Here is a 12,311-nt window from a genome sequence, read left to right as displayed (position 1 = left end):
ACTCTTGAGTTTGTAGCTTCCTTTTCAACATCCCACCTTCTCGTAGCATCTTCAATCTTCTTGTTTACGCTTGATCTGAGAGCACTAGCACTTGGTAAGTCTCTTTCAAGTGTAGCCAGTCTATCTCCAAGTCTAGTGTGATCTGCTTTCAGATTAGCGTTATCAGAGGCCTCATGATTCATCAACGCTTGTAGATTCTGGATTCGGGTGTGGAAGGTGTTTGTCAACAATCTTTGATTTTCGGCAAGAGCCTCACTTGCCTCCTTCTGCTCTTCCAACACCCTTATCCTATCCCTCAGGGCCGCCTTTTCTGCCTCATCCTCCAACGCTTTCTGCTTCATCTCCTTGATGAACTTGAGGAGCACTATTTCTCTTTCTGCCCTTTTAGCATTTGATTCCTCCAGTGCGACGATCCTATCGAGGATAGTATCAACGTACACTGGAGGTGTCGAAGACATCCCTCGGGAGATGGGTTTGGGTGAGATAATGGTGGATGGTGGAGTGGTGGTTGTTATGGGTGGTGAGGTTGTTGGCAAAGGTAAGGTGATGGCTTGAGTAAGGATTGGTGAAGTTATAGTGGTGGGTGGTGTTGGCTTTATTGTAGATGGTGTGACGGTTTAGGTTGGGGAAGTAAGGATGGTTTTGCTCCATAAGCTTGTTGTTTGTATTGGGGAGCTAAAAATTGATGAACTGAATATGGATGAGGTTGGTTGGGTAGGTGGTGTTGAGGCTTGAGTTGGTTCGGGTTGGGTTTGCTGTTGTGGTGGTGAGTGTGGTAAGGAAGGAATTTGGGGTAGGAATGTTGAAATTGGTTGGTCTGTTGGTGAGGGTTCAGGTGAGGATTCTGGTGAGTCATGAAGTAGGGTCTTGGTTTTCTTGGCTTTGGTTTTCTTTCTGGTTTTTGGTGGCTTGCAGGCAGGGATTTGTATTTTAGTTACATCTAGTGTTTTGAGGGCTTGGGCCAGGGCTTCTTTGGTTATTTTTGGTTGGTCGGAGGGCTTCTCTTGTGAAGGAGACTTGACATGAGACTTGGTTGACATCTGGGAGTCTCCAAGTCTCCTCAAGCGCTTCAGGGGCGGCTGGTCTTCTTCCTCCTCCTCAAGTTCTATCATTTTACCCTTTTTAGCCACTTTCCTCTTCAAGTCATGCTTGGCCTTTGTTCGATCCTCGGCCGGCTCATCTGATGAATCTTGTTCACCTTCAACTTCAGGTTCTTCATCACCTTCACCTTCACCAGACGCCTCTTCCCCAGCAGGCTCTGTTTCTTCAAATAAACCAAACTTAGGCCCAGGTCGTGGTCCCGTATACTGATGACCTCTGCCCTTGGTGCTCAACAACACACCAAACACTGACACCTTGATCTCGTTCACATGATATGGCTCGGGGTGTGACTTCTTGTCCTTAGCTTTCTTGAACCCCGGCCTTTGAACATTTGGTAGCATATCATCTAACAGAAGCTGCACAAATCTAGGGTACATAAGCCATGTAGCCCCGCTCTTTATATTTCCCAACATACACAGAAATATCCTTCGATAATAGTTGAACTTCTCATTGGTAGTCAATGCAGACATAACACGCACCCAGTCAGAGCTCATGCTGTCAAACCCTCCACGAATATCGGAAAAACAGTGAGTGATGACGTGGAATAGGAATTTCCAGTATGGTGACAAATGACTCTTCTCCAAACTTCTCCATTTTGTGTCATATCCCATCTGTGTGACAAAATCAGTCAGCTTCTTCTTGTTTCCTCTTTCATACTTGTACTCTGGCTCATCCTTTATCTTCAACACTCTTCGGATATCTGCTTCTGTGATGGTCAATTCCTGTCTTGCGACCATTGTTGTGAAGGACAGAGAATCCTCAGCTATCTTTGCAAATGCCCAGAAGTCCAAAATCCACTTGTAATACACGGCTGGATTGGCTGTAATAGCATATGAAAGGGGTGATTGCTTTAGCCCCTTGACCATGGATGTGAACACCTTATCTTCCTTTGCCTTAGGCAACCCGAGAGCACAAAAATTGTTATGCCCCTGAAGTTAAAGACCAAGAGATCATGAGAATCATCATCAAGACATAAACAAACCAAACAAAATATATACATAAGCATTAAGTATCTACATATTAGATAAATTAGATTTAATACTATCATCATGTACATTTTAGATTTAATAAGTTAATAAGTTAATTTTAGTCAATCTATAAGTTAATTAGTTCATAATGTACAAAGATCAAGTTCAAAACAGTCCACTAGACCAAACAGTTTATTTGTTCAAAAACAGTTCAGTAGCATTTGGTTTGAGATTATGAAAATATTGCTAAGTGTGGGTTTTTCGCATGAGACCTTGTTTCGCTTCGCATGAGGTCAAGCGAAGCGAAACGGAAAGATGTTTCGCTTCGCATGAGGTCAAGCGAAGCGAAACAGAAAGATGTTTCGCTTCGCATGGGGTCGGGTCAAGCGAAGCGAAACAGAAAGATGCTTCGCTTCATCGCATGGGGTCAAGCGAAGCGAAACAGAAAGATGCTTCGCTTCGCATGGGGTCAAGCGAAGCGAAACAGAAAGATGTTTCGCTTCGCGTGAGGTCAAGCGAAGCGAAAGAACCTTTCATGCGAAGACCTGTACTTAGCCCTTTTTGATCCTCCCTTTTCTTTTCTCAAGGTCGCCTAGATGCGAATCAAGTTTCTGGAAAGTATGAGCTTGAATCTCCTTTGTTTACTTGGTCAATTTGTCCTTAGAACTTTTGAACACAACCTTAAATCTATAAACTTTACACAAACAACCCTAATTCTAATAATTAATGAAGATAATCAAGATCAATAAGTCCAACAATAGATTATTCACAACATATTAATCAACTTATACGAAGATCAGTCATGGATCTAGCCGACGGTTCATCTGAACCGTCGTCTCGATCCACGAGAACCTAGAAACATGAAGATGAAATGATTTATGGTGTTTTGATGTTATACCGAGGGTGGATACTCAGGATTCAACGGCATATTTGTGATTATGAGGGCCGGATTCTTTGAAAAGTAGAAGAAGATTAGGGTTTGAGAGTTTGAAGATGTGAGAGAGAAGAGAGTAAAAGTTAAAAGTGTTTGGTGAATAGTGAAAGATATTTTAGGTTTCCCTTATATATAGGGTCATCCTATCTCGCGATAAGGTCAAAACATCGTGAGTATTCACCGAAAATACACTCTCAGTCCTCGGTCTTTAAAACAATTAGCATTTTCAAACCCGAAAAACATTTACCCACCGAAACCACGCACTTGATTGTTTATAATATTTTCTTTTGTTGGTCCATAAGCGTTAACATTTGCACGAACGATCTCTTTTGTCAAAATAAAACGTAATAAAAGAAGACACCAAACTAAAAACAAAAATAAAATTAAAATTTAAAATTAAAGATAAAATAAAGATAAAATAAATAAGAATAAAGTTTAAGATATTAAACTATGCAGATATTTAATATTTCACAAAATAAAACAGAGAATTTAAGACATTTTAAAGTTAAAAACAACAATATTAAATTAATTTTTATAATATTTTCTTTGGTTAATTTACAAAGAATGATCACGATATGGAATCATATTGATTTGCAAAGCCCTAGATTGCGTTACCATTTTGAAATTATTGTGACACAAGTTCATCATTGACTGTAGATATTGTCCTCCTTTTTAACTTGAAAGCGTTTTGATGCCAGAAATGATACGTTTAAAGTACAATTAGGCACGGTGCTTATGTGGTCCCCACTTAATCAGACATGTTACTGATTCCATCATATCTCAGGCCTACTTTGTGTTAACATATCACCTCAACTTGACTTAGACCTTTCTTAGTTGATCACAGTACTCTTATTGACAGACTGACTTGCTGTACACTTTACACATGACACTTTGTGCTTTGCACACTTGACTCGATCTAGGAAGATTAAAATAAGGCAGAAGTTCAGGCCATAACAATCAGGTCGGATAATACCATATTATCGCGCAGAGAAAGTCCAAGGCTTGAACAAAAGAAAGAAAATAAAACAAAGCAGAAGACTCAGGGCCTTAACAATCAGATCTTGTATGACTACAAACGTAGAAAGTCCAAGGCTTGAGTTGAAAATAAATGAAGAAATAAAGCAGAAGTTAAAATTCCTAGGACTGACTCCTTCTCTGACTCTTTTTCTTGATTTTTCTTTTTCTTTTCTGACTCTTTTGGTTTTTTTCTTTTTCTTGCTTTTCTTGACCCAATAAAAAATTAAAACTGACACTGACTTTCATTAAGACGACTGTGATCAGGTAAAAAGAGGCTTGGGTATGACATGTATAGTTACATTTTTGCCTTCATGAATATGACTTCACGGAATCATGCAACCGCTTCTTAAACGTATAGCCACTGGCAATGGCATTAGTTTAAGTTTATATCACCCGACACTTACTTGTTTGTCAAGCCTACCTACACATCTATGAATGACCTTGTAGCCTTTTGTTCTATTCTTTTAACGTGCTAGAATCATTACAAACCAATGTACTATCACTTTCCAAAAAAAAAATTGGATCAAATTCTAGACAGAAATAAACTGTTTGGACAAATTTTAAATATCCGACTCCCTCTAAACAGGAGCTCCCTCTAAACGGGATAATTCTTTTTGAATTTTCTAAGATTTTACTTAAATAAGAGTAGAGATGAAATCAATATTATATATTAAAATAAAATCTTTTTGGTGAGTTAAAGTTAACTCATTTTCTCCCTCTAAAAGTGTGACATATTTGAAAAATATTTACAGTTTTAAAACCTAAAAGATAAGATTTACTCAAAAGAAATCATGCCCAATGAATCAAAGAGAAACAAAAATCGGGCACAACTGAAAGCTTTTGTAAAGAGATCTGCAAAGTTAAAATCAGTATGGACCCATTTTATGTCGACAAGCTTGCGATCATAACAATCACGAATAAAATGTATCCGGATGTCAATGTGCTTAGTCTTTGAGTGCTGGACCGGGTTTTTGACAATAGCAACGGCCGCCTCATTATCACATTTGATCGTTGATCCATAGAAATTCAAACTGTAATCCATCAACTGATGCTGGATCCATATCACTTGAGAGCAGCAGCTGGATGCAGCAATGTACTCGGCTTCTGTTGTGGATGTGGACATAGTGACTTGTTTCTTGCACTGCCATCAGATCAACCGATCTCCCAGGAATTGACATCCACTATATGTAGACTTTCTGTCCAAGTTGCAACCCCCATAATCACTGTCGGTGTAAGCATGAAGTTTCAAGGGAGAATCTTTTGGATACCAAAGACCCAATCGTGGTCTCCCCTTTAAGTATCTGAAGATACGCTTGACAGCAATCATGTGGGACTCTCTTGGGTCAGATTGATATCTGGCACACAGACAAACAGGGAACATGATGTCTGGTCTGCTTGCAGTGAGATACATCAGGGAACCAATCATTGTCCTGTAAAGGTGTTGATCGACTGGTTTTCCCGATGGATCAGGAGCTAGAACAGGTCGTGTTGCGATTGGTGTCATGAATGATGATGAGTCCTTGAAACTAAATTTCTAAACAATGTCTTGAACGTACTTTTCTTGGTGAATCAAAGTCCCGTCCTTCTTTTGCTCAACTTGTAAGCCCAGGAAGAAGGTCATCTCCCCTAAGGAACTCATCTCAAATCGCTGTTGCATAACCTCAGAGAACTCCTTGCACAGATCCTCATTCGTGGACCCGAAGATGATGTCGTCGACATAAACTTGAACCAGAATCAAATCACTGTTGACCTTCTTGACAAAGAGAGTTTGATCGATGATTCCTCTCTTGTAACCATTTTTCACCAAATGATCAGCCAGTGTGGCGTACCAAGTGCGAGGTGCTTGGTGAAAACCATATAGTGCTTTGTCAAGGCGGTAAACGTGATCAGGATGAATTGGATCCTCAAAACCTGGAGGTTGACTGACATAGATCTCTTCTTTTACTTTCCCTTACAAGAAAGCAGTCTTCACGTCCATTTGATATACTTTGAAGTTCATGTACGAGGCGTATGCCAGAAAGATGCGAATTGCTTCTAGTCTGGCCACCGGTGCATAGACTTCATTGTAATCAAGACCTTCACGTTGCCAAAAACCTTGTACAACAAGCCAGGCTTTGTTTCTGATGATCACCCCCTTGTCATCCTTTTTATTTCGGAACACCCATTTCGTTTCAATCGGCCTTTTATTTTCTGGTTTCTTTACTAGCCTCCAAACATTCAGCTTCTGAAACTACAACAGCTCTTCTTGCATAGCCTCTACCAAGGAGTTGTCTTTTAGTGCGACTTTGTAGTCCTTGGGTTCTACCTGAGAAATAAAACAAGCAAAAAGACATCTGTTAATGTTACCGGAAGTGCTGCGTGTTTGGATGCCAGCAGATGGATCTCCGATGATGTTCTCAGTCAGATGTCGACGATGAATTGGCAGCTGTGGAATTTGGTCGACATGCTCGACTGGTGTGGCCTTAAGTTGAATGGACAGGCTCTCTATGGGATGCATGATAGTGGTCGCAGGGACAGAAACACTTGGTTGAGGATCAGTTCCTTTTTCTTGTGGTTCAACCAAATGTTCAGCAGCAATGGGACCTTCCCATAGGTTGTCATAGAATGGAACAACAACAGTTGGAACAGAAGTTGTGTTGGTGTTATCAGAAGTTTCATTCAGACGAGGTTCCACCTGCCCACATGATGCATCAATCTCCATTGCAGGACCTTGATTGTCTTCTTCTGAGGGAGGTGTGGGGACAGATTCCACTACACTTGGTTCTGCAGGAGGCAGATCTGCTTGATCGTCTTGAACATTTTGGTTGTTGTCTGCTGACATGTATGAGTCAGAATCTGAATCAGTCATGTCTTCAACAGCTTGCATTTCAGTGGTGTCGGCAGAGGGCTGCTCATCACCAATCGGGACTTGGTGGTTAGCCATTGGTTGTACATTCAGTATGGGTGTAGCAGCAGCTATGTCAACATGTCCAAGATCTTTCAAAACAGCATGCATCAGGATAGACTGATCATTATCAGGTTGAGCAAGCGGTGAAGCAACAGGTGAAACCATTGGTGCAGCTGGTGTCATATACATTCCACGAAACTTCTTGAACAATCTTTCATAATCAAACATCCAATCCGGACCATTGTGTGCATCAGTAGGGTTTAACTCTTGCCAATCAATGTTGAAGGATTCCAAGGTTACTCTTGATTTCTTGTTATACACACGATAAGCACTTTTATCAGCTGAATAACCAACAAAGTAGCACTCATCTGCCTTTTCAGCAAACTTGGAAGTCGTTCCAACATTCGTTTGGAGTTCAAGTTCTTAAAGTTGACGTGACCCAACCGTCAATGCCATAAAAATGAATCGTTCTCCGAGGCCTTGGACATCAAGCAAGAAGCAGACCGCATGGAATAATTGCTTCTCATGTCCAGAATGTAGGCATCGTTGTGCCTCGGAGTACGCATCATAATCCATTCTTCAGAGACTTTAAAACCTGGTTTCAGAATGAGACATTCATTTTCAGTAAATAGGGTTGAAAATTTCTTATAACAGATCTGAGAGACGCTTAGCAGGTTGTGGTTAAGCTGTTCCACCAGATTAACTTCATCAAATGTCAACGTGCCATTCGAGACCTTCCCTTGTTTCGTTATCTCTCCTCCAATATCACCGGCAAAGGAAACGTGACCACCATTGAATGGTTTGATGTCGAACAACAGCGATTCATCTCCTGTCATGTGTCGGGAGCAGCCACTGTCCAAGTACCAAATGCTGTTGACAGGCCGTCCAGACTGACCCTACACACGAAGAACCAGTCAATGGAGGGTTTCCCGAGACACGGTTGTCTCGGGAAGGTTAAACATAAAATCACCAAGTTTAATTTTATAGTTTTTGAAAATATAATCTTTTGGTGAATCAGAATCTGAAGAACAATCCCTCGAGGAACTTGAATTATGATTTCCTCGGTTTTTGAAAAGTTTTCTGGATTGTCTTTGTTTTGATTTAGGCTTAACCACAAAATCTTCTTGATTAGCCTTTGAGAAAACCTTTGAAGGGCTCTTGGGCTTTTTCAGCTTCAGAACCCTTGGCTAACCCCCTTCTTTCTCTTTGGGTTAGCCAAAATGGTTTCTTGGGTTTTTAGGTTCTCTTGGATCTTAAATCTGTCTCACTGGCTGAAGTGTAAGTTTGGTGAGACATTTTCTTGGTATGAGCATTATACCCAGGAAATGTCTGACCAAACTTACTGTTGAAGTTTCTTTGTTGTTTGTGCCAGTTCTTGCAATGTCTTGCAAGATGAGACAGATTTCCACAAATGAAGCAACATTTTCTTTGGTTCCATTTATAGACATCTTGCTCGCTGAGATATGAGGGATGAGGTGATGTTGTTTGGTTAACATGTTGGTGACCTCTATCTGACTTATAATTGAAAGCATTTGTATGATGAGTTCCAAAATGATTTGATTGCCTAGGTTTCTGTCGAGAGTAATAAAAGGTACTATCACACTGATCATAAAATTGAGAACTATTGTCATAATTTGTATTTTGAGAAAATGAAGTTTTCTTGGGTGGCACATATTTACATGAAGTGCTTGGTTTTTCATTTTCAAAGCTAACTTTCTCTTTTATTAAGTTCTCAACCTTATTATCAATTGATGAGCAGCTTAGACCAGTCTGTTCATTAACCTTGACTTTGTCTGTTTCATCAAAAATAGTTTCACATTCTGAATCAAAAAAGGAACATTCACTTTCATTTCAAACATTTATACAACTGTCATCACTTGATGATTCACAAAATACATCATTTGATCTAGACATTAAACTTCCTATCATTGATTCACACACTTTGTTACAGACATGATTGTTAATTGTTTTTGTTAGACCCACACAGGATTCAAAACGTGGTTCTAACACTCCCTTTGATTTACAATCCTGGTTAACCTTCCCACCACTTACATCACCTGCTACACAAGACATGTTGACGTTAGAATTATCAGATGACGAAATTTGAGTTGTTGATGGAGAGGCGGCTGAAACAAATTTCATTGGTTTTGGTATTTTACCAATACCATATGCCATCTCTTCATCAGGAGAAGTATTATAGCTAAAATTGGGTAGGCAAGCGTAATTATCATTCAATGGTGGGGGCACCGCTGAGTAATCACATCCTAGTCCCGTTTTAACTTTAGTACTTCTCTGAGCTTTGATAAGATCATCTAATTGTTCAGATGATGCCTCAAATCTTTCAACTTGTTTTTCTTTTTCCCGTTTATCAGAAAGATCAAGTTTCAAATTTTCAATTTCATCTTTTAATTTATTTACAATGTCTTTGTAATAGATGACATTGTGCCCTCCTTGAAAGATTTTGAGTTTAAGATTTGCAACATCACCGTGATGTGTTTTAATCTTTTCAACATATATCTTGTCAGCCTTTACATATTCAGCATTTAGTTGACGAAGTTTTGCGTTTTCTTTCAAAACTTCGTCCTGAAGATATCTATAATATGTAACTTTATTTACGCAAGCTTCAGTGCATAGATTTCTTTTTACCTCGTCTAATGGTGACGCATCAGAACTTGCAGCAGCAGATGAGGAAGCTTCATTATCTGTGATAGCCATACCAGCCATGTTAAGTGGATTCTGTAGCTCTTGGAATTGATCATCCCAATCCACACCAATTTGGACCTCCGATTGAGAGAAAAGGGCTTTTGAGTTTGAGCTTGAGTTGCCCTTGGGTGGATGACCTCCAATTCTTTGTGATGAGCTGCTTGGTTTCTGCATCTCATGCCTTTTTCCTGCAGCCTTGCCGTTCTCCTCCTCTGTCACCTCAGTCACACGAATATCATTGGCAGGTTTTGAAGGATTCGTGCATTCTCAGGAAAAGTGACCCATCTCACCACAGTTGTAGCAACGCAGCTTTGACTTGTCAAACCCGATCCTTTTCCTGTCTGAATCATTAAAGCTATCCTTCCCGTACATTTTCATGAAGTTAGTAGCCCTTTGCACTGCCATTACCATCTGATATTTGATATCCATCCTCTCAAGATCTTTCTGATTGATATCCCTCAAGTCTCCAGCTTCAAACTGAGGTGGAAATAGATTTTCTTTCATCAACTCTTCATGGCTTGAAAGAAAAGCATGAACTATTGCGATGTTGGAGTCATTTAGCATAGGTAATGCTTCACAGAAACTTGAAGGCTTGCTTGGTTGAGGTTTTGAAGATGATGAAATCCCTTGAGCTTTTAGGGCTTGGGCAACTGCACTGTCGACTGCCTTTTGGAACGAGCTTGTATTTAAAGAATCTGATTGATTTGTTGTTGAGATAAATGCTGTTGGTTGTGAAGGAACACATGAGGAGTACTTGGGAGTGGCCACGGGATACACATTCGGTTGAGCTTTGCTTATAAAAGCAGTTTGCATCGAGGTGGTAGTACTCACTCCAGCTTGATTCAGTGAACTGAGATGATTGTTCATTCTCATCCGCTCATCCATTTCAAATGACTTGATAGTGGATATCAAATCAGTGTTTGTCATTATGTTTAGATTGGTAGTTCTCTTGATCGTGACAGTATTGGTACTCTAGCTGTATGGCAAAGAGTTCATCAACTTGTGGTTGACCTCAGCATTTGCAATGTTGACATTTGCAGCCCTAATTCTTATCATCAACTTCTCAAATCTTTTTACCAACTCCAAAACAGCTTCACCTTGACGATGATTAAACATATTGAACTCTTCTTTTAACAGGGCTTTTTTGTTTTCCCTGATTTCGGCATTGCCCTCAACCTTTTCAACAAGTGCTTCCCACAGACCCTTGGCACTTGTGTGTTCACAAAGAGTTTCAGAGATTTCGTTTGAAAGACAAACAGTCAATATGGGATAGGCCTTCTTATCTTGAGCTAACAGGTCCATGTCTGCTTGATCATAGTTTTCTGGAGCCTTAAGTTGTTCCCCAGCATCAGTGCGAGTCACTGGAACATGAGGACCTTGTTCAAAGCATCTCAACAAGTCAGTCTCAGTCAAAGAGATATAATTCATAAATCTCCATTTGAAATCTGCAAAGTTATCGTCTAAGGTCATATATTTTGGAGGCTTTGTGGGGGTTCCTACTTGGTTTTCCAACAGCAAATAACCCTTCAATAGTTCTGAATCAGTGCTAGCCATGGTCTAAGTAGTTACAAGCCTTCAACAAAGCTTAATCTTCAAAACAGTCAACTTTTTCGCACAAAAGAGCTTCAAGCGAAGCGAAACAGCTTCAAGCAAAGCGAAACAGCTTCAAGCGAAGCGAAACAGCTCCAAGCGAAGCGAAACAGCTTCAAGCGAAGCGAAACAGCTTTGTGCGAAGCGAAAGGATTCTAAGCGAAGCGAAAGAATCCAAGCGAAGCGAAAGGATGCTAAGCGAAGCGAAAGAATTTTATCTTTCTGAAAGCAAATCTTCCTTGGGATCTGTTTTCACCTAACCTTATCCGTACTAGGTCAAAGGTTGTTGCACAAACTTTTATGCCATGAGAAGCAAAATTGTTCTTTATCAATTTTGGCCAACTTTTTGAACTCGTAACCCAATCTTTAGCACAATTCTTTTTGTATTTTTTTATTTTTCTTGTTTTTGTTGTTTTTGAAGATTTTCTTGTCAAGAACACTCGAACACTTATTTTCTTCTTTTCAAGATCAAAACCCAAGTTTGTGATCCAAAAACCCTCAACTAGTGAGCCGTAGCTCTGATACCAATTGTAGGTCCCTATTCGGGTGGATCTAACAACGTCTTTGGATCAACCTAACTTAGTGTTAACGGAAATCACACTAAGCAACCACGAATCTTGAGTTTATTTTCGGTTAAAGAAAGGTGAGTGAGAGAGAGAGAGAGAGCCGAGAGATGAGAAGAGAGAAAGTTAGAGTGATAGAATTTTTGTCAAAAGGTTTTCTATTGAATAATCAACCACTTTACTTCTCATGGCATGCTTCCTATTTATAGGGAAGCATGTATGAGAAGTAAAACACATCCAATGCCCAATGAGCTTTACAACATTATTTCCCTTGGGCCCATACATTTAACTTTAACAACTAAAGCCCAAAACATATATTTACAATACAAAAGACTAAAACAAAATAGGACTAACATAAACTAAGAGCGTGAACAATAAAATGTTGATTATGAATATATAATTCATATATTAGGCATACACTTCTAATATATGTCGATTTGAACATCAAAAAACATATGTCAAGATATATATTTCCTGACTTTTGTTACACAATATAAAATTATTAAAATAACAAAGATGAATTATTGATGTTTAATATATTTGTAGAG

The sequence above is a fragment of the Bidens hawaiensis genome, unplaced genomic scaffold (assembly GCF_021521415.1).
Source record: "Bidens hawaiensis isolate Kalapana, Puna unplaced genomic scaffold, B.hawaiensis_p1.1 tig00023933_1, whole genome shotgun sequence".
Lineage (NCBI taxonomy): Eukaryota > Viridiplantae > Streptophyta > Magnoliopsida > Asterales > Asteraceae > Bidens > Bidens hawaiensis.
Note: the sequence above shows the minus strand (reverse complement) of the source record.